Source organism: Mauremys mutica, chromosome 2, assembly GCF_020497125.1.
Source record: "Mauremys mutica isolate MM-2020 ecotype Southern chromosome 2, ASM2049712v1, whole genome shotgun sequence".
Taxonomy (NCBI): domain Eukaryota; kingdom Metazoa; phylum Chordata; order Testudines; family Geoemydidae; genus Mauremys; species Mauremys mutica.
Genome location: NC_059073.1, coordinates 43,707,963 through 43,732,614, shown reverse-complemented (window position 1 = coordinate 43,732,614; position 24,652 = coordinate 43,707,963). Strand labels below are relative to the sequence as shown.

General features: G+C 44.9%; 1 protein-coding gene across 1 annotated transcript in view; it reads left to right on the top strand.

Annotated features, from left to right (window-relative positions):
* Nucleotides 1-1,423: 1,423 nt before the first annotated feature.
* CPQ (carboxypeptidase Q) overlaps nucleotides 1,424-24,652 on the top strand; it is a 228,991-nt gene continuing 205,762 nt past the window's right edge. The window contains exon 1 of the mRNA XM_045008096.1: nucleotides 1,424-1,642. The gene's annotated coding sequence lies outside the window, so the exon portion shown is untranslated. The remainder of the gene's footprint in view (nucleotides 1,643-24,652) is intronic.

The following is a 24,652-nucleotide window of genomic DNA, read 5'->3' as shown; positions in this document are numbered from 1 at the left end:
CCCCATGGGGGCAATAGAGCATGGTGCGGGGGGGTCGGTCCCTGGAGCCAGGGGCCAGCCAGGGGCATAGCAGGGGCAGCCCTGCTCCACCCAGTGTGAGGGCACTATTTACAAACCGGCAGTTGCCAGACGGTAATGGCCTGCCTGGCCCTGTGCTGCTACCACGCCCCTTCCCCTTGGGGGAGGGCCTATGCCGTGCCACACACCCCCTGCCCAACACCGGAACACCCCCCTGATTCCCTATGGCCAGAACCCCCTCGGACCTGCTATGCCCAGCGCCCCACCCCTAGATCCTACCACAAATGCACAGTGCCCTGCACACCACCACCGCCCCTACCCAGCACCCCCTGCTCACAGCCCCACCACAACTGTCCAGCACCCCACACAGAACCGCCCACTCTCTAGTGCCCCAACACACAGAGATCTTCCCCACCCTGTCACAGCCCAGCAGCACCCCCCAAGGCCCTCCAGAGACCCACTCCCTCACACCCTGCCTCCCGGCCACACTCACAGGCTCTCTGGGAGGTGACTGTGTCTGCCGGGCTGAGCTGGCAGTGCAGCCAGGGCTGGTCCCTCAGGACCCACTTGTCTGGAGGGGCCAGTCAAGCCCTCCATACTGTTCCCAACCCCCAACTGGCTGAGACTGGCCAGGCTTCTGCACCAGTCTCAGGTAGCTCACCTCCGGGGAGACAGGTGGGGCCCCACAGATGGGAAGCAGATACTTCCTGTAGCCGCACTGGGATCTGGCCAGGAGGCAGAGAGAAGCTGGCGGGTGGGGCCAAGGGATGGAGACCGAGAGGAGTAAGTGGTGGGTGGGGTGCGGGGGAGCCAGTGGGCTGGCACGATCTCAGGGCACAGTGGAGGTGGTGCTGCCTCCCTGGACCCCGCTGTGCAGAGCTGGCTCAAGCCCTGCCAGCTCTTGCCCCCTTCCCCCAAATAGAAGTAAAACTATGCCTATGCCCAAGGGTCCCCCCCGGCCCAGAGCCCCGAGTTCCCCCTCCATCCCCATTGGTCCCTGGCATTTTTATAGCATGTTGATGGGGGGTTCAGCAAGAAAAAGGTTGAGAACCCATGGTAGTGAGTTTCAGCTGGCCTGACAAGTTCACTCTACTCTAATTTGTTGTCATAAATCGTATCTGAGATGTGTCGTGTAAGGTATCATTGGAAAACTAATAACACACTGAGCAGTAGTATTCTTGTGGGGGATATCTGTGGTAAACTCCCAAGGGACTATACAAAGATGAAGGATATGTGAAACTTTTAAATGTATTTACCAGACAAGGCTGGAAACTGGGTAAACAAGTTTCTCCCAGACAAAGGATTGGCAGATACCTCCAGCCAGATGTCATCAGAGTTAATTAGCAATCATGGGTCAAGTGATTTTAGCAAATACCAGCAGGGGAAGAAGCCAGTACAGAATTCTGTTTACTAGCAGACACCATGTCTTCTCCACAGCTTGAATGAACTTTACTTTTGGGGGGGCAATCTTCAGAAGATTCCATTTCAAAGCTTCACTGGACTATAAAAGGGAAGAGTAAAGAGCCCCAAGTTGTCTTTCACTTAAGAAGACAAAGGAACCGAGCACTTTGGACTTTGTGGGAGATCGTGACTAGAAGGGTGCTTTGCCATCTTTCAGGAAGAGGTAGTGTGATAAAAATCGTACCTTGAACTAAGTCTGTAGTTTTGTTAAGTCTCACTCTTACTTTTATTTGCTTGTTACCATTTCTAACTCTCTCCTTTATACTTGAACTCACTTAAAATCCTATCTCCTTAAACTTGTTTTTACTTTTAATCTAAACCAACCCCATGCTGTTTGAATTGAAGTGATTGTTAGCACCAGGTAAAGTAATAAGCTGTGTATTTTGTCCCTGTAGAGGAGCAAATAAACCTTATTATTCCTCCGAATGGTCCAGGAAGGGGCCGGACACTGCAGAGCACATGATTTTGGGAAAATTTGGGTCATGGGTGTGTGTGTTGGGGTCATCTTGCCAGGTGTAACCAAAAAGCTGGTGGATAATAAAGTATGGTTGGTGGGTAACTGTGATGGCATGTCCACCCCACACAGGACTGGAAGGGGTTTAGGTGGCCATGTAGACCTATTAACTCCATAGGCTGCATCTGGAGGAAGAGGCAGGGAGCAGGGAATTGACTGCAAACAGGTTCAGCTGTGCAGGAATAGGTGGGGCCTATAAAGCCAGGAACCTGGCAACAGACAGGGCTGCTGCTGGGAAAGGGCAGTCACTCCCTGGGGAGAGGGAGGAGGCTTTGGAACTGGTCCACCCAGAGTAAGGAGGAGAACCGGGAGTGGTAGGAAGCAGTCCAGGGAAAGATCAGTGAGGACTGGGAGAATAGAGCCCAGAACTGCTGGGTTGAGGATCCCTGGACTGGAACCTGGAGTAGAGGGCAGGCCCAGGTTCCCCTATCCACCACTAGGGAAGTGGCACTGGCAGAGCAGTGAACTGAAAGACTGCCTGGGTCACTGTGGGAGTGACAGAGTACTGAAGGACTGTACTCCAGAAGTGGGGGGAACTCTGAAAGACCTGGCCAGAGGGCCGAGTCATGAAGAGGAGATTGTGGTTCTTGGAACGAGAGAGGGCCTGCAGACCAGAGAGAGAGATGGAGTGACTGTGTGCGACCGCGTGCGACCGCAGGAAGGGTGCATTGACCTCGAGAGCTAATCCCCAGAGTGACCAGGAGGAGGCGCCAGACAAGCAGTGAGTGGCGCTCCCTGTGACAGTAACAAGCAGGTTGCTGGACCACTTCTGCTTATCACATAGACACACAGTGCATGCTTGTATGCTGGCTGGGAGCATCCAGACAAGGGAGCTACAGCAGCAGACTATTTTAAGGCACCAAGGGTTACAATGCATCTAGGGTTATTTAATCCTGCCATGAGTCCAGGGGACTGGACTAGATGACCTCTCGAGGTCCTTAACAGTCCTATGATTCTAAGGCAGGTGAGGACACAAGCCCTCACTGGTCTGGATTGCACTCCAGAGTTTGACAGCCGTACTGACGCATCAAATGGGTCCACATAATCCACTCCACCCACATGCTTTTTATTCATGAAATTAACTCTGGCAGAAAGGAAGTATGACATTTGGGGTATCAAGGCAGCCTTTGAAGAGTGACATCACCCTCTGGAAGGAATCTGGTTCCCAGTTCAAGTCCTTAATGTCCACAAGAACTTGGAATATCTCTGCACATCCTGAAACTTAAATCAGCATCAGATTTGTCACTAGTTGTCCCCTGATGTGAGTTTGTCATGACTTACCACCCGAGTGTTAGAAATGGAAAGGTGGAGCTCAGCCCGCAAAGATGAGTACATTGAATCCCACACAGACCCTCTTTTGGCAGTCCTTCAACCATCCAGCTTTCCCAATAGAATGGTAGAAGAGAGCCTAATGTCCATCATTTGCTACCTGGATCTGCCAGGCCATGGACAATACAGATACCTAGCCCAGTTCAGGTTTCCAGTTACAGAATGGGATTCTCTACCATGGGTAAGGATACTGTTTAGTCATGGAGACCATGGATTCCGTGACTTTAACGGACCTCCGTGACTTCTTTGGCATCAGCCCCTGCTGCAGCTGGCTGCGGGCAAGGTTGGGGCCGGAACTGTCACCCCAATCCCCAGCAGCCATGGCTGTTGCTTTCAAGGGCTGCAGCTGGGGCTGGAGCTGGAGCCAGAGTTATAGCTGCATGCCCCCCTGGCAGTGTCAGGGGGTATCAGCCTCCCCCTTCCCAGGAGTGGGGCTCAAGCTGTCAGCCTCCCCCCCCCCCAGCAGTTAGCTTCTTCTCTCCAACAATTTTTAGTAAAAGTCATGGACAGTTTACAGGCTTCCATAAATTTTTGTTTATTGCCCATGACCTGTCCATGACTTAAAATTGTTAGGATATATAAGGGTTAAGTAGAGACCTGGGAAACCACTGGTGTGCTGACAAAGTGCCATCCTTCTCCCTTCCCTTCTGCTTGTTAAGGATTGATAAATGTTGCAGCTGCATAAGTAATGTGGGTGTCTAAAGAATACCCTTTGTGTAAAGAAGTGTTATCTCCCCCTCCCTTCCTTTCCTGGCTACATAAAGGAGCTCAGAGTCATGGCCTCTTCCTCCCTTTCCTGTGAACTGCTGATCAAGGGAATTTGTGGCTGCAATTACCACAAAGAAATGTATCTTCAAGGTAAAAATGTCTCTAGAATATGCTTAATACTGTAAACAGTAAACAGGGGTGGGGATAATTTATATTCAGCATATAGCTATTAATATTCACTGTATGGGTGGTCATATTACTCAATAAGGGTTTTGGGGGTGTTGTAGTAAATGTAGATGTTTACATATTAACTTAGATAAAAGAGAGTGATGTGATTAACTCAGTGCTTACTCAACAATTGGGTCCATGGGAACAAGTACTGCAATAAAGAAGCCAGTCTACTCAATCCGCCTCTAGGACAGCCTGCTCATTCTCTAAGAAAAATAACCATGGAAAAATCTTAACCTTAACTATGAAGAATGCATTTATGTCCCTAATGGTCTTCCTGAACTCGAAGTCCTGAAACTTTGTCACAATACACGGCTCAGGGTCACTTTGGTCAAACTAAAATGTGGAGCTTAGCTTCATGGAACTTCTAGCGGCTGGGTGTGCAGTCTTTCGTCAAGAAATATGTTGGCTCTTGTGACCTTTGCTCCTGAATGAAGAACCCATGCATGACTTCATTTGGCCTCTTCCAGCTGCTGCCCACCCCATCCCAGCCCTGGACTTCATTGTGGATCTGCCTCGTTCCCATCATTGCATGGTGGTCCTATTTGCAGTCAATCTTATGAGCAACATGGCACACTTTGTTCCTTTTCTCCTGCTGCCTTGGAGACAACCTGCCTCTTTTGAGAACATGTCTTCTGGCTCCGTGGACTTCCAACCAGAACTGTATCAGATTGAGGGCTCTGCCCATCAGGGCCAGCAGGCTGTACATATCCTCATCATGGGGGACGTGCTCTGATTGTCAACCAGAAACCTCCGGTCAATCCGATTGACAGCCAAGTTAGACCATCATTATATAGGTTCATTGAAGATCATGGAGCAAATCAACCTATTGACGTTCAAACTGCAGCTACTAGAGTCAAAGAAAACTCCTGTGGAATTCCACATTTCTCTCCAAAAACTTTATGTAAAAACCTATTCCTTGGTCTGCCCAACCCACCACCGCCATCTGTAGTGGTCCAAGGACAAGAGGAATACCTAGTTTGGCAGATTCTGGGCTCCAGATGAATTGCAGGTTAGGTTTCATTACCTAATGGATTGTGAAGGCTGTGGTCCTGATAACTGGTCATGGGAGCTGTGGGGAGTGTCCAGGCACCAGGTCTACTGCAGGACTTCCATTGAGCTCATCCTGAAAAGCCTGACCTGAGGGCCCCTAGAAGGTGTCCGTGAAGGTTGAGCTCCTTCAGCTGAACCCGAGGACGAGCCTTCAGGCAGATTAATGAGCTCCACTGGGTTGCAGTAGGGCTGCCTGATTGGCCTGCTTTTAAGCTCAGCAGCAGCTGCAGCAGGTTGCTGGCTGCTGAAAGCTTATGCCCACCAGTCCTAGCATTCCTGTGCCTGCCCTATTTCTAGTCTTGTTCTCAGCCTCATTCCTGTTCTGCTCCAGTCCTGTTTGCTCCTGGGTCTGACCCTCTACTTGACTCCTTGATCCTGACCCCTGCTCCACCCACTAGGTTTGGCCATGCATGTCCTGGTCATGATATGTTGCCTATTGAGCTAATGAAATAACTGATAGCACTAGGAAGTTGTCCTCTGTGTGGACAAACACTAGCCAGGGAGGGGACACTTTGCCACTGGGTTTGACAGGTATTTGCTGACAACAGAGGAATGGTGAGACTTGGGAGTCTTGGGTTCTGTGCTGACTCTGAAGGCAATCTGCTACCTATTCTCCCTCAAGTGTGACACCTTCAGCCCCATTCCTTCAGTCTCTCCCTGGTCCAGTGCTCTCTCTTCCCAACTTCTGTCTTCTTGTCCCAGTCCCATTCTCTTCCCCTAGCTGGTCCCAGTCGTCACTCCTCAGGTTTCTCATCCCAGTCCCAGTCTCTTTGCCCAGCAAGTCCTAATATCACCATTCTGGACTCCCTGTCCCAGTCCCTGTCTTTGCACTCAGCCAATCCTAGTTCTCCCCTACGCTGAGGCTTCTCCCTCTTCCCTCTACCCCCTGCCTCCATTGGCTCCCAGTCCCACCTCCACTTTCCCTCCCTGGTTCCAAATCCCAGTCTCTGCTACACCATCTCCCAATCCCAGTTTCTGTCTCCTTCACCCCTACTAGCCTCCAATCCCAGGCTCCCGTCCCAGTATCTCCAGGCTGCTTACCCCAATCTATTTCTCTCTTCAGTTCCCTTCCAGGTCTGCCTCTTATTTCCTCTGCAGTCAAATCAGGCAGCTTCTTCCTCCCTGCTACCTGGGCCTGGAGTGGGAGGAGAAGCATTGAGGGCACAGAAGAGACAGGCTCCCTTCTCTCAGTTCTGGTGCCCAGCCCAAGCATAGCCCACAGTAGCCAAGAGCTGCAATGTAGGAAAAGTTCAGGGGAATGAAGCTGCAAAGCTTCAGCAAGTCTCTCCTAAATATGTTCAAACTATGATTTTTCAAAGGCTTGGCTAAATGTGGGTGGATTTTAATGGGGAAAACAAAAGGCACATCCCTGGTACAAGGGCCACCTCCTGCCAAATTTCAAGTCATTTTCTCTAAAATTACATGCATGCTACAGCTTTTCAAAGGTAGTCACCTAAAATTTTTAACATTGGAAAAATGTTGGTTTTGTTCTCAAGAACAGCCAAACTGCTTTCACTAAACTTTTCCCAAAGAACTGTGTCTGAAGCAGATCCCCAGCATGGGAAATCTGAGCCCAAATGGTAAATGTTTGGCAAAGTTATAATACTGAAAGTAAGGTCTGTAGTGGACATGCCAGACAACCTAATAATAAGTCATGCTACTAACCCAACCTATAATTAATGCCAAACAGAAGACTACATTTCATTTTTAATTTTTGTTGTATACCTCACTTTGTGTTCCTTGAAATAAATGTCCTCCTTTTTTTTGTGCAAGGCTGGGGAAACTGAGACTTTGCTTATGCTCTTTCTCTGTGAGTTGGTGGTAAAACTGAATTGACTAGATTTTTGGTTTCTGAAGTTCCATAACTCATGCTGCAATTGATAATTGTTGAATGGGAGTTTTGTAAAAGTGTGTCGGAAGACCATTATTTTTTAATCTATAAAACTATGTGTACATATACCATATTTTTAAAGACCTGTACAAATAATATGAACTAGGGTCAATGGTGTCTAATCCCCCTCTCCCCTCCCCCCAGGCCTCAATTGTACCATAAAAGCAAAACTGCCCCTTATACTCTCCTATATCCTTTAACAAAAGCCTGAGAAGGTATGAAAGTCAGCTCACTTTAGCCTTCTCTACAGTATGAAAAGTATTCATTGGTGACAATGGGCATCAGCAATATGGGCAGCTAAAACAGTTGGCTGCAAGTGTCTCCGCAAGCAACCATGTTCAGCACCAGCTCAGCTATACCCATTGGAAGCAAACAGTAACTGTCATGTAGACAAGGCTTTGAGCTCTGCACCAAATGGGGAAAGTCAACTTCAGAGTTGGGAGCACCCTAGTGAGGCTGCCTAACCTCCAGAAGTTCACATGTAGGGATTTTGAGCTCCACTTGCAGTGATAAACATGCAGTGAGGTAGTCTCAGGTAGTCAGGACCTGCTCTGTATAGGCCTTTATAGATCAATGTTGCCACCTGGAATTGCACTGTTTGGCAAACAGGAAGTCAGAGACAGAGGCCGAAATACCAAACTGCATTAGTGTTCTGCACTGGCTTCTCAAAGGCTTGCTCCATGTAGAGTTCATCTAATTTAGATGTCTTAAAAGCATAGATAAATGTGGTGAGGTCCACAGCCTGAGAGAAACGTTCCCCATAATGTTCTGCATTACCAGAAAAATAAAAGGAGCTTTTGTCCACCTGTGAATCTGGGAGCAATCAAAAGTGGATAAGGCTATCATGTAACTATCAGGAGTCCCATGCTGTAAACCTCTTGAATGAAGGATCCCTCATGTACCCTTCTGATGTTTTCCCCAACCTTCCTGCATCACCTCCCCTTTTTTTGGATTGAGTTTTAGTCAGCTTTTGGTCGTCCAAACCCTTATCTCAGCAAGAAATTGAAAAAACATGGAAGCTGCATTATCTGGGTTTGATGATGGCATTTGGCAAGGTAGAGGTTTCATTTTGCTTGTATGTTGATAGCCAGAAAGTCTTACTATTCCTCTGCAGTAGAGGTCTCATACCCACTGATTTACTCTGGGGGTGGGGAGTTCACATGATTCCAGTTTCCTATCGGCAGATGAACAATTTCCCAAAATCACCAGTAGTGTGTAACTAAATCAAAGAGAAGCGTCCAGAGGGAATTGAGTCTAAAACCTTTATTCCCTGAATGCTCATGGGCCAACAGGCCTGGGAATTCTGATTAACGTAAATTCTAGTAACTGGAAATACCGAAGAGGGTACGTTAAAGACAGCTGAAGCTCTGGAGCAGCACTTAGGCACTGAGGAAGAACAGCATTTTTTTTCCTCTTGCTGTTTTCTTTCCTGTTGTACTTGGTTTAACTTAGTTTATTTTGAGGAGTATTACTGGTCATGTTTAAAGGGAAAGGGCTAGCATATATTTGGGGGGAGAGAGAGGGCTTTCTATATACACTTTCACAATCTTTAGTGCTGTCACTAGTGTTGTAAGATATATAGCTCAAGATGGCATATGTAATCCTATAGTCAGCTTTTACTTGCCAAGAACAGTATCCTCCCCTAACATTTATGACCTGAGTACAGTACCAGCCTTTGTATTGTCAAATTCAAGAATCCTGTTAAGACCATGAAACAAATGGCACAAATGGATAATTTGGCAGCTGGGTCAAGGAAATTGTGAACATTTTTAAGGACTGATTTTTTTTTTTTAAATACCATGAGGTTCAATCAATGAATTTATTGAGAGACGATTGTTTCATAGTTTACAAAATTAGCCACGCCTTGGTGAATATTCTTAGAATTTTGAAAAACTCTCTTCCTTGGTGGACTAAATCTAAACTTTTTTTGGGATTGTAGCTATTCCTACATTGATTGAAAAGCTTTTGTTGGTACCTTTTTTTGTGTTAAAGTAAATTGTAAAGAGATTTATTTCTGCTATAACAGTTGATCTGTATTAACAATATTTAATAAGAGACTTTTGTACCATTTTTATATATATTTCTAAAGATTTTTCCTTTGTGGAAAATCTGAAAGAAAAGGTATCCATAGAACTTGCTGTTTGTCAAGTGTTTTGGAAGTCTTGTGCAATAGGACACCATTAAGGGCAATAAGAAGTATGATTAAATTGACAAAACAGTGTTGTAAGTACATTTTGCATTTATCTTTGTAGATAATCCAGTATAACGGCATCTTATTGGTTTAAGTTTTCGGGAGACAATATAGTATGTATGATGTGTATGATACTAATATAATACTTGAAGTGATTAGCATAAATGCTATATTGTTGAATTAAATATCTTGTATGTCTAGCACATGAATGAGATTTGAACTTGTAAAAATGATAATTCAATTACTTCTCATGGCTGGTGCTATTGTGCACCAAGTAATAAATAAGGGCAATCTGCTATTAGATGTCTTGGAGCCTTAACTCTGTTTAAATCTACTCAGGATTATACTGTTATATCAGGGTTACACTAGATAATGGTCTGTCATTTATAACTCTGCTTTTTTCAGTCTGATACCTGGGATTCATAGACATTTTATGTGTATTCTACTCTGCATAATGTGCATTCATTTGTCAATAATTCTTTGTGGTCCTCTGCTCACTCCTGGCCCCTAATATTTTAGTTGTTTCAAGCTGTGTAATTTGACATAGCACAAAGGCATCATGTTTGAAAACAAGCAGTGCTTAAATTTAATTTTAAATGTTACATTAGTTCATTTCTATATGTGAGCAAATATTCCTTGAGAACAAAGATTTACAGATGTGTATTACTTGGATATATGATGAGTGGCTATAGTTTACATTTAAAAATAATTGCCTTGAAGATTTTTCTTACTAGAAAATACAAGAGTTAGAGTTAAAGCTTGGAACAAAATAATTACATTTTACAACTCTACTTAGAATATGAAAGTCAGTTTTTAAAAACGCTTTTCAGAAAAGGGATTGCATGACTTAGGAATGGGGTCTAGAGCTTTGACCTGTAAATGGCTAGTCTGACTCTTGCCATAACAGTCACTAAAGTTGTTAATATCTGATTGACATTTGGTAGTGTTACTTCATTTTCCAGTTGTAAGTGTCCATATTGTGACAAATATGGCAATTTCCTGCAATGTCTTTGAAATACCTTATTGTATTTAGTTTATGTATTACTATGGGCAGGGATTGTGTGTAACATCTGTAGGGGGGAAATGCGACACTGCGTGAGGTTACAATATCTATCTTTGGGGTCCATTGACTTAAATAAATGGTTTGTGTTCTACAATTGACAACGGTGGAAGGTGATTAGGCAAATTCATTCAGGTTCTAACACCTTCAGAGAGGTACTGCCTGCCCTGTCTCATGAGTGGGACATGGGCAGTCATGTCTAGTGGTTGGAGGAGTCATACCTAATGGTCAGAGTGGGAGTCAGGCCTAGTGGTTAGAACAGGAATTGGGGCCTAGGGTCAGAGCCTGAATCAGAGGGTGGGTGCCCAAGCCAAGGGTCACAGTGAGAGTTGGGAATCAGGAGTCAGAACTGGAATCCGAGGCCAGATGCCAGAGCTGAAGTCAGAGGTTAGGAATCAGAGCTGAGGGTCAGAACCGGATTACATGGAGTGAGGCAAGGCAGGAGCAGGGCTGTGTCCAAGGCAGGAGCCGGGCTGCGGACGATAAGGCACAGGAACTGTCGCAGCCATAGGTGAGTGCTGTTACTGCTGAACTGTTACTGGGCGTAAGAGTTGGTCTGCTAATGATGGCTATTCCAATCAATCAGGCAGCATAGCCACTCAGGCAGCCTACTTCAAGCCAGTTGTGCTTGTTAGGTTGGCCAGAGCTGGCTCTGCTGTAGGCCCTGGTTCCTGACACCACCCACTGGAGAGGTTTACATATACTGGTTCAGACTCGATTCTCAGAGACCAGTAGACAAAGAAAGGGCTTTTGGGTCAAGAGCCTGAGTTTAACTGACTCAGGGCCTTCTTTCTGATCCAGGAAATGTACCTTCTGTCCAAGGAGGGGCCCCAATCCTTGTGGAAGGGTTGGAAAGACTTGACTTACTAGGGCCCTGTGAGATTGATGGGTGACCTCTGGCAAGCTTTTTAGCAAGCAAGCAAGTTTTCATATGCTTTTTCTGTAATGCTTTTACCTGAAGAATAAATGTGCTTGCTCAGAAAAGGCTGGATAGTAGCTTATAACTGTGGGCAACACACTGGTCATAGCCTTTGGAGAGTAAGCAAAGTGTAGACGCTGGTCTGTTGAGGCAGTGTGGCTTGCTGGAGATATTGCGTTATAATCTAGGAAGCGGTGCAGCCTTAAAACCCCACTCAAGAGGGAGTGAGATGTGGGTCTCTGTCCAAGAGAGATGACAGTTAGGAGCTGGGAGCCTAAAGTGGGTGCCCTTGGTGGACCACGAAGGGAGAATAAAAGTGCAGTTACCCTGATACTTGGTGTTCTGACTCCAGTTTCCAGTCATAAGTAGCCCTATCACAAAAAACCACCATCACAACAGGCATAAATTGGCACTACGCTAGCAATCTCAGTAGACAAGCCAAAGACTGAATGGACATGATGACTGAGCTACTCTTCCACTGACCTACTATATGACCTTGGGCAAATCACTTCTGTGCCTCTCTCTTCCCAACCTTTCTTTTATCTAATTAGATTGTCAGCTCTTTGTGGCAGGGAATGTCTTTCCGTATGAATCTGTGCTGCAGTCGCAATTCAGTCACAGTAGCACAAGTGTACAGGCCCACTCGGGTCCTGGGTATGTATTCTAGCCTGTGCTGTTGCCCTGCTGCTGAGTCTTCACTGCTATTGTTATTCAGGCTAACTAGATCACAGCTAGTTTGTGTATGTCTACACATACTCCAGTCACACCTCTAATTGCAATGTAGACATAGCCTATATGTTTATGACATGCCTAGCACAATGGAGCCCTGATCTCAGCTGGGACCTCTAGGTGCTAATAGAATACAAATAATAATAATTAATATTAGGTATCTTAAGTATTAACTGAATTCCTTTGTCCTACAAAAATGCAAATGATTCTGTCCGGTTAAATTTTGGTCTGTGCAGTAGTGAAGAAAACTAATTTAAAACTCTCTTCAGTGACTGAATATATGGACAATCTAAGAGCCCTCCACTTTAAAAAGCAAAAACAATTGAAATAAATATCCTTTTTTATCCATAATGCTCATTAGCAAGCTTGTATATAGTTGCTGGAGAGAAGATCTCTAATACAATAGGAAATAATTTAAATTATGTTCTTTTCGTACAGTTGGTGCTTGTCAATCCACCACTTGTTGGAGGTGGAAAGAGAGGCCCTGAAGGCATATCTTATGACAAAGAAGCAAAACACCAGATATCAATTTCCCCAATAAGTCCAGCAAGATTTTCAACCAGGAATCAGCAAACTTTTCAACTTACATAGTCAGTTGCATGTAAGCACCCTAGGAATGTGATTAACCTATTTTTTCTGAAGTTTCAACACCAAAAAGAAGGTAGCAGTCTTAGTCGAATAATGAAAATGATCAGATAAGAAACTAATATTTTGAACTGTAAAGTTTGTTGTAGCATTGTGTTGAAATCTCTAATACTTTTCAGAGATGCTGAATAATCTGCATCTCCCATTGACTTCATTTGGAACTGTGGATGCTCCACAAGTCTGAAAAGTCAGTCTCTATGTATCTCAACTGAGGCAGTCAAAATCACTAGATGCTTTTGAAAATTTTGTTGTTAATCTTATGGGCCTGTTCTTTCAAAGCATTTACAAATAACTTGACTTCAATGACTTATACTCCTGTGAGCAAAATTAAGCAGCTTCTGAAATGCTTTGTAGGATTGTGGCCTTAGAAAGATGTAGTACATTTCAAAGGTACATCATTTTAATAACTGCAATATAAGAGTGCTTTATGACTATTAAGTCAAATTATCAACCCATGTAATTTCATTGAAGTCAGTGAAGTTACACCAGGAAAGAACTTCATCCACTGAACAGTATGTATCAGCACTTCTTTTCTTTTCTTTCCTTTTTAAAAAAAAAAGAAAGTACTTTAGGCCCTTTCCTTTTGCCATACTTCACTTGTACAGGTCTTATTTTTGGTGAAAAGCTTTAGTAGAAAATATTAGCACTGAAATATAACTATTGGCAAATTGCATTAAAGAGAGTCTTGGCATTTTCTGTCAAAAGTATGCAGCAATGTTGAGTGTACGTGTCTTCAGCAAAGCTGAACAGCCTCTCTGCTGGAATGCTCCTTGGAGGAGCTCCAAGAAATGTCTTTGTAACTGCTGCATGATTTGGCAAACTGATTGTATTCAGCTTCCATAATTCCACAGGGTTAGCAGACCAGCCTTTGCAGGGGTCTGACTGATAAAGTCACAGCTCCATATTGACTGCTGTTGAGGAAATTTGCTAAAATTCCAATAGAACTTTCACCCCTCAACCTCAGAGACTTGCATTATCCAGGTGAGATTTGTTGATCAGTTGGTCCATAGATAACCGTTCCTCTTTTCAGCTTTATCTTGGCACGCAAGTTTCCCTTTATTCAGCCAGATTTGCTCTGCTAGTCTTAGAGTGAAATCCTTGAAATCAAAACATTTGGCATCAGACCTGCAGGAGTACATCTTAACTAGCAAATCAGGATACAAGACATTTTGTTTGACCTTGTTTTCAGTGTGGCGGAATGATGAAGCAATGTAGCTAGCTCAGAATTTGATTTCTTAGTATTGGTCCCTTTGCCTTTTAAGTGTAAATTCTCCTCGTCTTTGAGTCCCCAAAACTCCAACCTTTAGCCTCTTCTTTTCTCTCACTTGATCACATCCTTTGCCATGGTCCAGATCGTCCTGTCCTAAGGTAAAAACCATGGGAGGGAGTTATGGGAGAGAAAGTATTTGTGAGGTATTCTTAGTTGTAAAAGATGGCTTTTGTCTTCCTGTGGAAAAGGCTGCAAAGTCTACCCACATATCTGGCCACCTCACACTCTTCCCATTTCCCTACCCACTGCCTCTGGTCCAGCAACTTCGTGTTCCCAGTGCATTGTCTGATGGTTTTGTGTTGGGGTGGGCTCAGCTCTTTCGAATGTTTATTATTTTTTCCTGCTGCCAAAAGTTTCCTGAGAAACTGAAACAGGAGAAGGAAAATGATAATACTTAACAGTTTATAGCTCAACCAAACCCAAACTGGATGACACGGAGAAGTGAAAGGCATGCGTGTATTCCCAGGCCTGCTCTAATCAATAAAGGTACTAGAGATTCTCAGACAAAAAGTTGCAAGAATTTTTTATAATGGGAAGTGTTGTATGCCTTAAATATAAGAGTTCACTCTCTGTCATCCCACCCTATAATATGCATGCATCCTTTTGTCTTTTCTTAAAAATCAGTTCCTTCAAATCCAAAATGTAATTTTATTTCTGTTCTGTGACTTCCCTTAAGTTTGTAAATATCTTGCTAGTATAGAGATTTTTGCCCAAAGCTGAATTCAGTATTTGAGGGGTGGCTGCCAACACGTAAGAGAAAGAAAACGTTTCCTCTCTACTCTGTAATGTGATGTATTTGTGTATGCTGTTCAAAACGCCACTGATTTTACAGTTGCCTTTTCACACCATCAGCTTGTATCTACTGTAAGTCATATCAGTTGTAACATTCACATCATTGTGCCTCTTTTAGGATTATTGCTTTACAAATATCCTCCTCCCACTGAATGTGTTTCACTCAGTTACTTCCTTATTTGAGATTCCCGCTAGACTCACATCTTGGTCTTGTGCCTCTAATCCAAAAGGATGACATTTTTCCTTGGCAAGGATTTTTAATCTTGGATTACTTCACTGATAGTTATTTCTGCTATTTTATCTCAGCTTTTGTTGGTCTCAGCATTGCTCTGTGATTAACTATTGTCCATTTTCTCTCTTTTTTTTTTTTTGTCTTGGCCTTCACTGTTTCTTGGACAAATTGCAGATTGACCATTGCTGTCTGTTTTGTTGTGGAACTCTTCAGGTATTTCATGATGTGATTTTCCAGGCTTGTTGTCAATTGTTTTAGCAGCAGCTAATGAGTGAGATGACATCAAAGTATCATACTAAGAGACTGAGGCTTTCAGTTGAAAAGTTTAGTGCAGTTTTGCCTTTCCACTTCGGTATACATTATACAATGGTACTTTAAATATGGGTATAAAAAGGTTACATTCTTCAACTGGGTAGCAAGCAGCTGTACCCGTAACACCTCTGGCTAGGCCATCTCCAAACTCAGATCCCAAATCCTTTGTAAACACTTCATTTCTTACTATGTCTACAGTAGTCATTTTCATTGCCTACAAAGAATACTTAAAAAAAACCAACCACCTACAGGCCAGCTCCTGAGCTGTTGTAAATCAGCATGGTTCTGTTGAAGTCAGTGGAACTATGCTGGTATTCACCAGCTCAAGAGCTGTCCCTACATCTGCTATGTCAGGCTTCAAGGTCCACATATAGTAAGACTTCCATGTTGTATCCAGTTTCCTTCCCTCCCCAAGTTCTAGATGCAAAAAAGCTAATGAGAAGGACTCTGTAGTGCAAGTCATAATTTTAACTTTGACTGGGTGGGTTCCCAGAGCCAAGAGCCTTAACTGATTATTATCTAGGATTGTGTTTCATTCTTGAATCGTGGCAACACTGGAGAGCAATCCTGGAGAAATATGTTTTACTACTCACATTTCAGGTTTTGAAAGCGTTTTGCTGCTTTCTCTTTCCATGTGATGGCAGAACCCTGTGACTTTTTAAAAGGGAAATCTCCTTCTAATATTGCAAATCCTAACTTTCAAGCCATCTTACTCCACAGCTGTCACAACAAACTTTCTCTTAGGTGTCACTAAATGTATCAGACATCTCTGTTCAGCATGCAAGTTCTTTCCCCTTAGCCTGGGGCTTTTTAGTGTAATCTGATGTTATCCTAACCACTGCATGTATTTCAAAATATATGATTTCCTGCATTCCTTGGAGGACAATCACACTGTACATAGTTGGGGAAACGATACTTCACAGATTTAGACCTTTAGCAATTAAGTGGTTATTATCCTAAACCTATTGTTTCCTTTCCGCATTTCCCATAACCATGACCCTTATGAACTGTGTTCGTTCTGTCTGCATTTTTTTTCAACTGGGATTTTGGGAAACTTTACCACAGTAGAATAGATGAGTTTCTCAGACATTTATTCATTCAAGTTTCTCTCTGTGTGATGCACCGGGCCATGGGTGGTCTTGCCTAATGGTCATAGCAGGAGACTGGCCTCATGGTTGGAGCGGAGGTGACTAGAGCCCAAATCAGGAGCTGAGTTACCATGCACAGGGGGTTAGCTGGAGCTGAGAGCCAGGAATCAGGATCAGAGGGTCAGAGCCAGAGTATCAGCTGAAGCAGAGGTCTTGAGCGAGGGCCAGGAGCAAGAAGCAGGACCAGAGAGACAGCTGCAGACATGGAATGCTATTAAGCAGTCAGGGACACAGGGCTGCCGCAAAGTTTAAGAAGGTGCCTGCTGGAGTCTTTGGCCAATCAGGGGCCAGGTTAATTAGCTGAGGGGAATGAGCTCCATCTGGGTGACAGTACCCCACTCCTTACGGGGTGCCTCCAGGAGCCCTTGGATCCGTACCATCAGGATGGGCCTGGTGGAAAACCCATCGTAGGTCTGGGTAGGGTTGCCAACTTTCTACTCGCACAAAACCGAACACCCTGGCCCCGCCCCTGCCCCACCTTCTCTGAGGCCCCGTTCACTCACTCACTCCATCTCCCCTCCCTCTGTTGCTCACTCTTCTCACCCTTACTCACTTGCTCATTTTCACTGCGCTGGCTCAGTGGTTGGGGTGCAGAATAGGGTGCGGGCTCTGGGGTGGGGCCAGAAATGAGGGGTTCAGGGTGTGGGAGGGGGCTCCATGCTGGGCAGGGTATTGGGGTGCAGGGGGGTGTGGGCTCTGGTGTGTGGCCAGGGATGAGGGATCTGGGGTTCAGGAGAGGGCTTTGGGCTGGGGGTTCTGAGTGGGGGAAGGGGTTCCAGGCTGGAGCAGGGGGTTGGGGCATGGGGGGGTGCGGGCTCAGGGGTGGGGCTGGGGATGAGGGTTTTGGGTGCAGGAGGGTGCTCCGGGCTGGGATCGAGAGGTTTGGAGGGCAGGATGGGGATCAGGGTTGGGGCATGGGAGGCGGTCAGGGGTGCAGGCTCCGGGTGTGTGCTGTCCCATCCACAGGCACTGCCCCCGCAGCTCCCATTGGCCACAGTTCCTGGCCAATGGGAGCTGTGGAATCGGCACTTGGGGCTAAGGCAGGCTCCCTGCTTGCCATGGCTCTGCATGGCTCCCAGAAACAGCAGCATGTCCCCACTCCGGTTCCTACGCCCCTACGCGTAGCCCCGCTGCACTGCCGACTGCACTTTTAAGGGCCCAGTCAGCAATGCTGACTGGAGCCACCAGGGTCCCTTTTCAACTGGGAGTTCCAGTCAAAAACCGGACACCTGGCAACCCTAGGTCTGGGGCATGAATGTTCTCCTCAAGTTCCCAAGATTGTTCATCTGGACTCTACCGTTCCCAGCCTGTCAGGTAGAATAGCTTGCCCTGCACCCATTGGAGTATAGAATCTGCCTGACTATATATTTTTCCTGGCCTGGACAGTTACCAGTGCGGGCAGTGGGTTGAAGGAGTCCAGAAATAGGTTTTCTGTGTGTGGTGTCAGGAGAGGGCCATGGAGGGTGGGATGGATTTTCAGATTCTGGAAGCTATAACTTAAAGGTAGTGGGTTGATTTATTTAATGATTGGGAAGGGACCATTATACTAGTGATCCAATTTTGCTGATGGGCGCTTGGATTTTAATTTCGGGTAGACACCTAGACCTTGTCCCCCACCGCAAAGCTGGATGTGTCCTGTAGTAGATGTTTAACCCAACTGTATGCTGCAGGAGCTGGAGAGTCCACAGGGAAGTCTGGATGAAAGAGTAATTCGCAATTGGCAAAGAAATGGCTTTGCTCTGGGGAACTTTTAATACACTTCAGCAGGGTACATAGGGACAGTTGGTGCATGACATGCTGGTGCACACTAGAATTTACACCCCAACTGGTGCACATCAATGCACCATGTGGACAAGCCCTCAGGTTTCTATTTTTTTAAATCGCCCTAGTTTCTAATTTTATCTTTGTTTTTCTGTAGCGAAGAGTCTGCAAATTAGTTCTAACACCATATTCAAATTCCCTGTTGAAAGCATGTACTTGCTGAACACTTGCTTTGCTTTTTAGTGTCTTATTTTGCAGCCTACGTTCTAACAAAGTGCTGAGTTTTTTGTTTTCAAATGATTGATTAAATATGCTGAGTAATCATTAAGTCCCATTACTGTTAATCTCTCTGGTACAGTTGTTTTCGTTTGCTAAATCTGATTAATATCTGACTATTGGAATATGTAAGGATCAGCACGTTATTTTCCCAGCCGATTCATTGAAATGCTGAATTTCATTTTCCGTGGACTGAGACAACAGATGCTCTGTTCTTCTGCATGAGGAGTAGAGTGCTTGCTGTATTGTATTATAACAGAGCATGATGTTACTTTGTCAAGTAATGAGTGATTCCTACAGTGTATAACGACTGAGCACATCCTGCTGGGCTGCTCCAGGAGAGCATTATAAACCTCACTGCCATCCTTGCACCCTTGAACAATTTTCAATCACAATTCTTACGCTCCTCCCAAAGGGAGGAAGCAGGGCTGTGAACTAGACCTCTGCCACGCATGGTCAGTGGAATTGCTGGGGCATGTGATGGGGAGTATGCTGCATCTGCAAAAGCCTTTAGCCACACATGTGCTCCCCTTGTGCATTGAGAAGCTCCAAGAGGAATTCTGGTACCTGGATACAATTCCGCCTGGAGCTCTCCTTGGGGTGGGACCAGTACTCAGGGTGTGGCTGAGCCCTGTACAGTAACTTATCAATTAAAGTCATCCCGATTAACGTAGTTTCATTGTTACTTTGCTGATCAATTAGAGAACATGCTCGTTTAAAGTTGCGCAGTGCTCCCTTATAACGTTGTTTGGCAGCTGCCTGCTTTGTCCACTGCTTGCAGAAAGAGCAGCCCGTTGGAGCAAGCTGGTGGGGGCTTGGAACCAGGGTGGACCAGCAGCCCCCCTATCAGCTCCCTGCTCCCCTAAGTTCCCTGTTTGGCAGCTGCCCAGCAGGCTATCAATTGCCGGGCAAGTCAGGTGTCCCTCCCCCCACTGCAGTGTGCTGCTCCTGCCCTCTGCCTTAGAGCTTCTCCTAGGAGCCTCCTGCTTGCTGTGCAAAGGGTTGGCGGGGGGGAGGGGGGGGGGAGGGAAGAAGGATGCTAATGTCAGGGTGTCTCCCTCCCATCCTGCTCCTGCCCCCCATCTTCACAGAGCAGGAGGGGGACCCAACAGGGCTCAGCATGGAGGGAGCTTGCTGGCAGCAACTGCTGTCGCAACTTGCTGATCTACTTAAAAAGGCAATGTACTTAGAGTGGGGTCAGCATACTTAAAGGGGCAATGCATGTCTCTCACACACACTGTGTCTCTGTCTCGCTCTGCCATGCTGTCTCTCCTCCCTCCCTCCCTCCATTCGTGCTGCCTTGTAAAGTGTGAGGCTACATTAGCAACAATGTGTTAACCCTTGAGAGCTCAGCTGAGTGCTAGTTCATCATTTAGCAGTAAGGCATTCCCTGGGAAATATCCCACCCTCTTCTACCCTCTGACTTCACCGTTTCAACCAAGCTTCACAATCATCATTGCAGTGCACAGTATTAAATTGTTTGTTTAAAACTTAAACTGTGTGTGTATATATATGTGTGTGTGTGTATACACATAGTAAACATAGTAAATACACACACATATAAAATAGTCTTTTGTCTGGTGAAAAATTTTTCCCTGGAACTTAACCCCTCCATTTACATTAATTCTTATGGGGAAATTGGATTCACTTAACATCGTGTAGCATTTTTCAGACACATAACTACAATGTTAAGTGAGGAGTTACCGTAGCAGCAATCTCCTAGTGAAGAATGCATTTCTGAGTTAAGGGGTTCAGTTTTCCAACTAAAAAAAATACAGTAAGTTGAAAATTTGTGTCTAGATGCATTTGCAAACTTTATTTTTTTAAACTTGTGTTTCCCATATAAAAACTCCTAACTGCATCAGCTTTGTTCAGGGGATTGCAAACACTAACCCCCCCTTCCCAAAACCTCTCAAATCTTGATGCTAACTCTGCTAAATCCTTGTCTTATTCCACATTGCAGAAGTTCAGTTTATGGCAAAAATCAGATTAGCTCATTTACTTGCTTATCATCCCCACAAACTTGGCAAAATCAGAGGAAAGTGAACAGAGTAGTCCTGAGAAAATTACTAATGTCTCTACCAGAGGGTGGCTAGGAGCCTGTAATTAACCAGTCCAAGGAGAAGGAACATGGGGAAAACATACTGCTTAGCAATAAAAACACGCTAGTATTCTGGCTGTAGTGTAACCATATACACCTCTACCCTGATAGAACATGACCTGATATAACACAAATTTGGATACAATGTGATAAAGCAGCGGGGAGCCCCGGGCCTTTTAAAGTGCCACCTGAGCCCCGCTGCTTTACCACTTTATATCTGAATTCGTGTGGAGCCCTGGGCCCTTTAAATCCCTGCCCGAGGTATGGCAGCCAGGCTTGGGCGGTGATTTAAAGGGCCAGAGGCTCCAGCTGCTGCGGGGAGCCCCGGGCCCTTTAAATCCCTGCCCGAGCCCCACTGCCGGAGCTCTGGTGGTGATTTAAAGAGCCTAGGGCTCCCCGCAGCAGCTGGAGCACCGGGCCCTTTAAATCACCGCTGGGGAAGCCGGTCCAGTCTGGCACGGCGTACCGGCCTGAACCAGATATAGCGCGGTCTCACCTATAAGGTGGTGAGATTTTTTGGCTCCCAAGGACTGTGTTATATGGGGTAGAGGTGTAATAAACAATAACTTAATCTATACCTCTGCCTTTATAGTTCCCTCTCTGAATGCCCTGAGGTAATTCTCAAACTCATCTGCTCTTTCATTCTGTGCCTCTAGGGCCTTTGCACTGTCAGCATCCCAGAAGAGATTATGGATCCTCTTCTGGATCTCAATTTAAAAGCCTAGCAATTGGGTCTCCCAAAAACGATGTCGGCTGGCCTCTTCTGTTCCCTTTGACTCCAAGGTCCACAGGCTATGCTACTTTTTCATATGTTTAGGTATACACATGCTTTCTTTAAGTAGCACAAAGGACACGTCTATCCTGCCTATGTGCTAAGTGCTTACTAGCTTACTACTGAAATCATTGCTCCAGCTCCTTCCAACATGCTACCAAGCCAGACCCTCACAATCTAGTGGTCTCCTTACCATAGAGGACCCGATATGGGAGAAAGAAGACCCCTTGAGCCCTGAAGCCTTTCCTTTGTCTCTGTGGTGGATATATGAACACCAATGTGCTCTTCCTAGAGAGAGTCTACATGGGGAAGGAGCACATCCCCTCATAGCTGCTATATGATCAAGAGGAAGGTATTGTAGTTTTTATGGTCACTGAGACTGCTCTGGATGGATATGATTCTGCAGTAAGATCTTGAGAAACATCAAAGTATCTTTACAGTTTGGATACCTTGGCTACTGTGCATTTCCAAATTTTAAAGGGGTCTAGGTTTCTTGTAAGTTTAACACCTAAATGTATTAGGTATCTAATATTTAGAGGGCTTGTTGTTGTTCTTAACTCTATGGTTCTTGAAAGGTAATATGCAGTCAAACCAGTGTGTGCCTGCAATCTTTACCTAAACAAAGATTTTTGTGTGGAAATATAAATACAGTAACTCCCCACTTAATGTCCTCTCGCTTAACATTGTTTCAATCTTGCGTCCCTGCTCCATTACAGAACATGCTCGTTTAAAGCTGTGCAATGCTCTGCTATAATGTTGTTTGGCTGCCAGCTTTGTCCACGGCTGGCAGCCCCCTATCAGATTCCCTATGCCCCCCCCAGCGCCTCCCGCCCGTTGGAGGACCCCGCGGATCAGCATCTTCCCTCTGCTCCCCCGCCTCCTGCCTGCGACAATCAGCTGGTTTGCAGCATGCATGAGGGAGGGGGGAGGAGGGAGGATGTGGTTTGCAGGCTCCCCCTGCCTCCTGAATGCCACAAACCAGCTGATTGCCATGGGCAGGAGGCAGGGGAGCGAGGGGGGAGGCTTTGCGACGTTCAGGAAGGAGAGAGGAGGAGCGAGAACATGGCGTGCAGCCTCCCCCCTGCCTCCTGCCTGTGGCAATCAGCTGGTTTGCGGCGTTCAGGAGGAAGGGGGAGCCTGCGTGCTGTGTCCTCGCTCCTCCCCTCTCCCTCTGCCTCCTGAACGCTGCAAACCAGCTGATTGCCACGGGCAGGAGGCAGAGGAGATAGGACGCAGTGTGCGGAGTAAAGGAGGAGGAGGTGGGAGGGGGGAGAAGAGGCAGGTTAAAGGTGGGGACTTGGGGGAAAGGGTGGAATGGGTGGGCTGAGGGTTGAGCCCCCCACCTCCGGCAAAGTCGGTGCCTGTGCTTGCAAGAACAGCAAGAGGAGCAGTGGAACAATTCACCCTCTTCCACTCTCTGATTCCACCACCTCAACTAAACTTCATACTCAGCAATGATGATTGTAGTATTAAATTGTTTCTTTAAAATTGTTTAAAATGTACATAATGCCTTTTGTCTGGGAAATTTTTTTCCCCTGGAACCTAACCCCCCTATTTACATCAATTCTTATGGGGAAATTGGATTCGCTTAACATCGTTTTGCTTAAAGTTGCATTTTTCAGGAACATAACTACAGCGTTAAGCGAGCAGTTACTGTATACATTTAAAGATGGTGAAACTAATGAAGGAGAAGAAAGGGTTCAGGGCACGAGGAGTAGAAAAAAGAATAGATATGGGGTCAGCAGTAGTCAGATTAAAAAGCACCTTTGGAATAATGAAGTTCTAAGATGGATTTAAAAAAAAAGAGCTGAGAAATGGACTAAGATGGAGGTTAAGGAGAAGTGAGTACATCAACATAGGGTCCACTGCAAGAAATGTGTGTTCAGAAAAAGGGTTGAGGAGTTCTTAAATACAATTTGGGCATTTGCTCTTAAGGATTTTAAAAACTGAGTGTTAGCTTGGTGTAGGTCTGACAGCCATCAGACTGAATTGCTGTACGACTTTGAGCAACAGGAATATATTCAGGGTTGTCCTATGGCCTGTGTTGGAGGTCAGACTACATGATCATAGCAATCCCTTCTGGATTTATAATCTATTAAGTCATAAAGTCTTGCTGAAAACTTACCTACCGCACAGGGCTATTGAGAATTAATAAAGTAATGTTTGTACAGTGCTTTTGAAAACCTGTACAGCAGTATATTTGAGTATTCTACTGTTTTTACTGGTAACCTCCATGTATGTACGCATGTGTCCATAAAAATTTTTCAAGTCAGTGATGATAAAATGAATAGTACATGTATCCAGAAATAGTTGTTAAACGAATAGAGGTGAAGAAGAATACCTGAAAATATAATGTGGACAGCTTAAAATACTTCGGCAGTAGAGCACTTTTTTCATTTCCAAAGCACTTTACAAGCATTCACTCAATTAGTCCCTCGCCCCTGCACAGAACAATTATTACCAAGAATTATATCCATTGTAGAGTAAACTGTACATTTTGCATTTAGAATTAAGGTTTTGCTAAATAAACGTGTTTTGTTCTCTCTGAAAAATATAATTTCTTGCTATTGGTTATAAAGAGTGCATAAATGTGTGAAAGGAGTATATCAAACCCTTCAGGGACTAATTGGCATAATATTCTTATTTTTAAAAAGGTCTCAATATCTGTAGATTTAGGGCCATCTAAAGGGTTTTATTTTTCATTATTAAACTTTTTAAAAGTGTTTAATATCTAAGAGCATAATATTTAACATTCAGATAGCAGCTCAATTTAAATTCAAAGGAAGTGTAACAATTCTATCCTCTTGTGTATAGGAATGAAGAGTTTTACATATTCTACTTTCCAATTCTTTTATGACCAAAAACACATCTAAGAACTTACAAGCTTTCAAATGCTTCCAGAAGTTCCTGGGTCAGTTTACTTGTATTTTAGACAAACTTTTTTTTTTAAAGAGGTTGACAACTTGATGGAGATAAAACCAGTTGAGAACATCTAAAGTAGGGATAATGAAGATAGTTGCTGTCTTTTAAAGCATATGGCTTTAACAAAGATAAATATAGGTACCTAAAACAAATGTCACACTTGTGCAAATATCTGGACTCAGACATAGAGATGCTATATTGTGAAATATCTGGTCACCCTCTGGTAACTGAAGCCATGTCCTAAGTGTTATTTGACTGGCAGGCTAGAGAATGCCAATATTCAACATGTTAATCAGAAGAGAAGTAACATGTTGGTAATG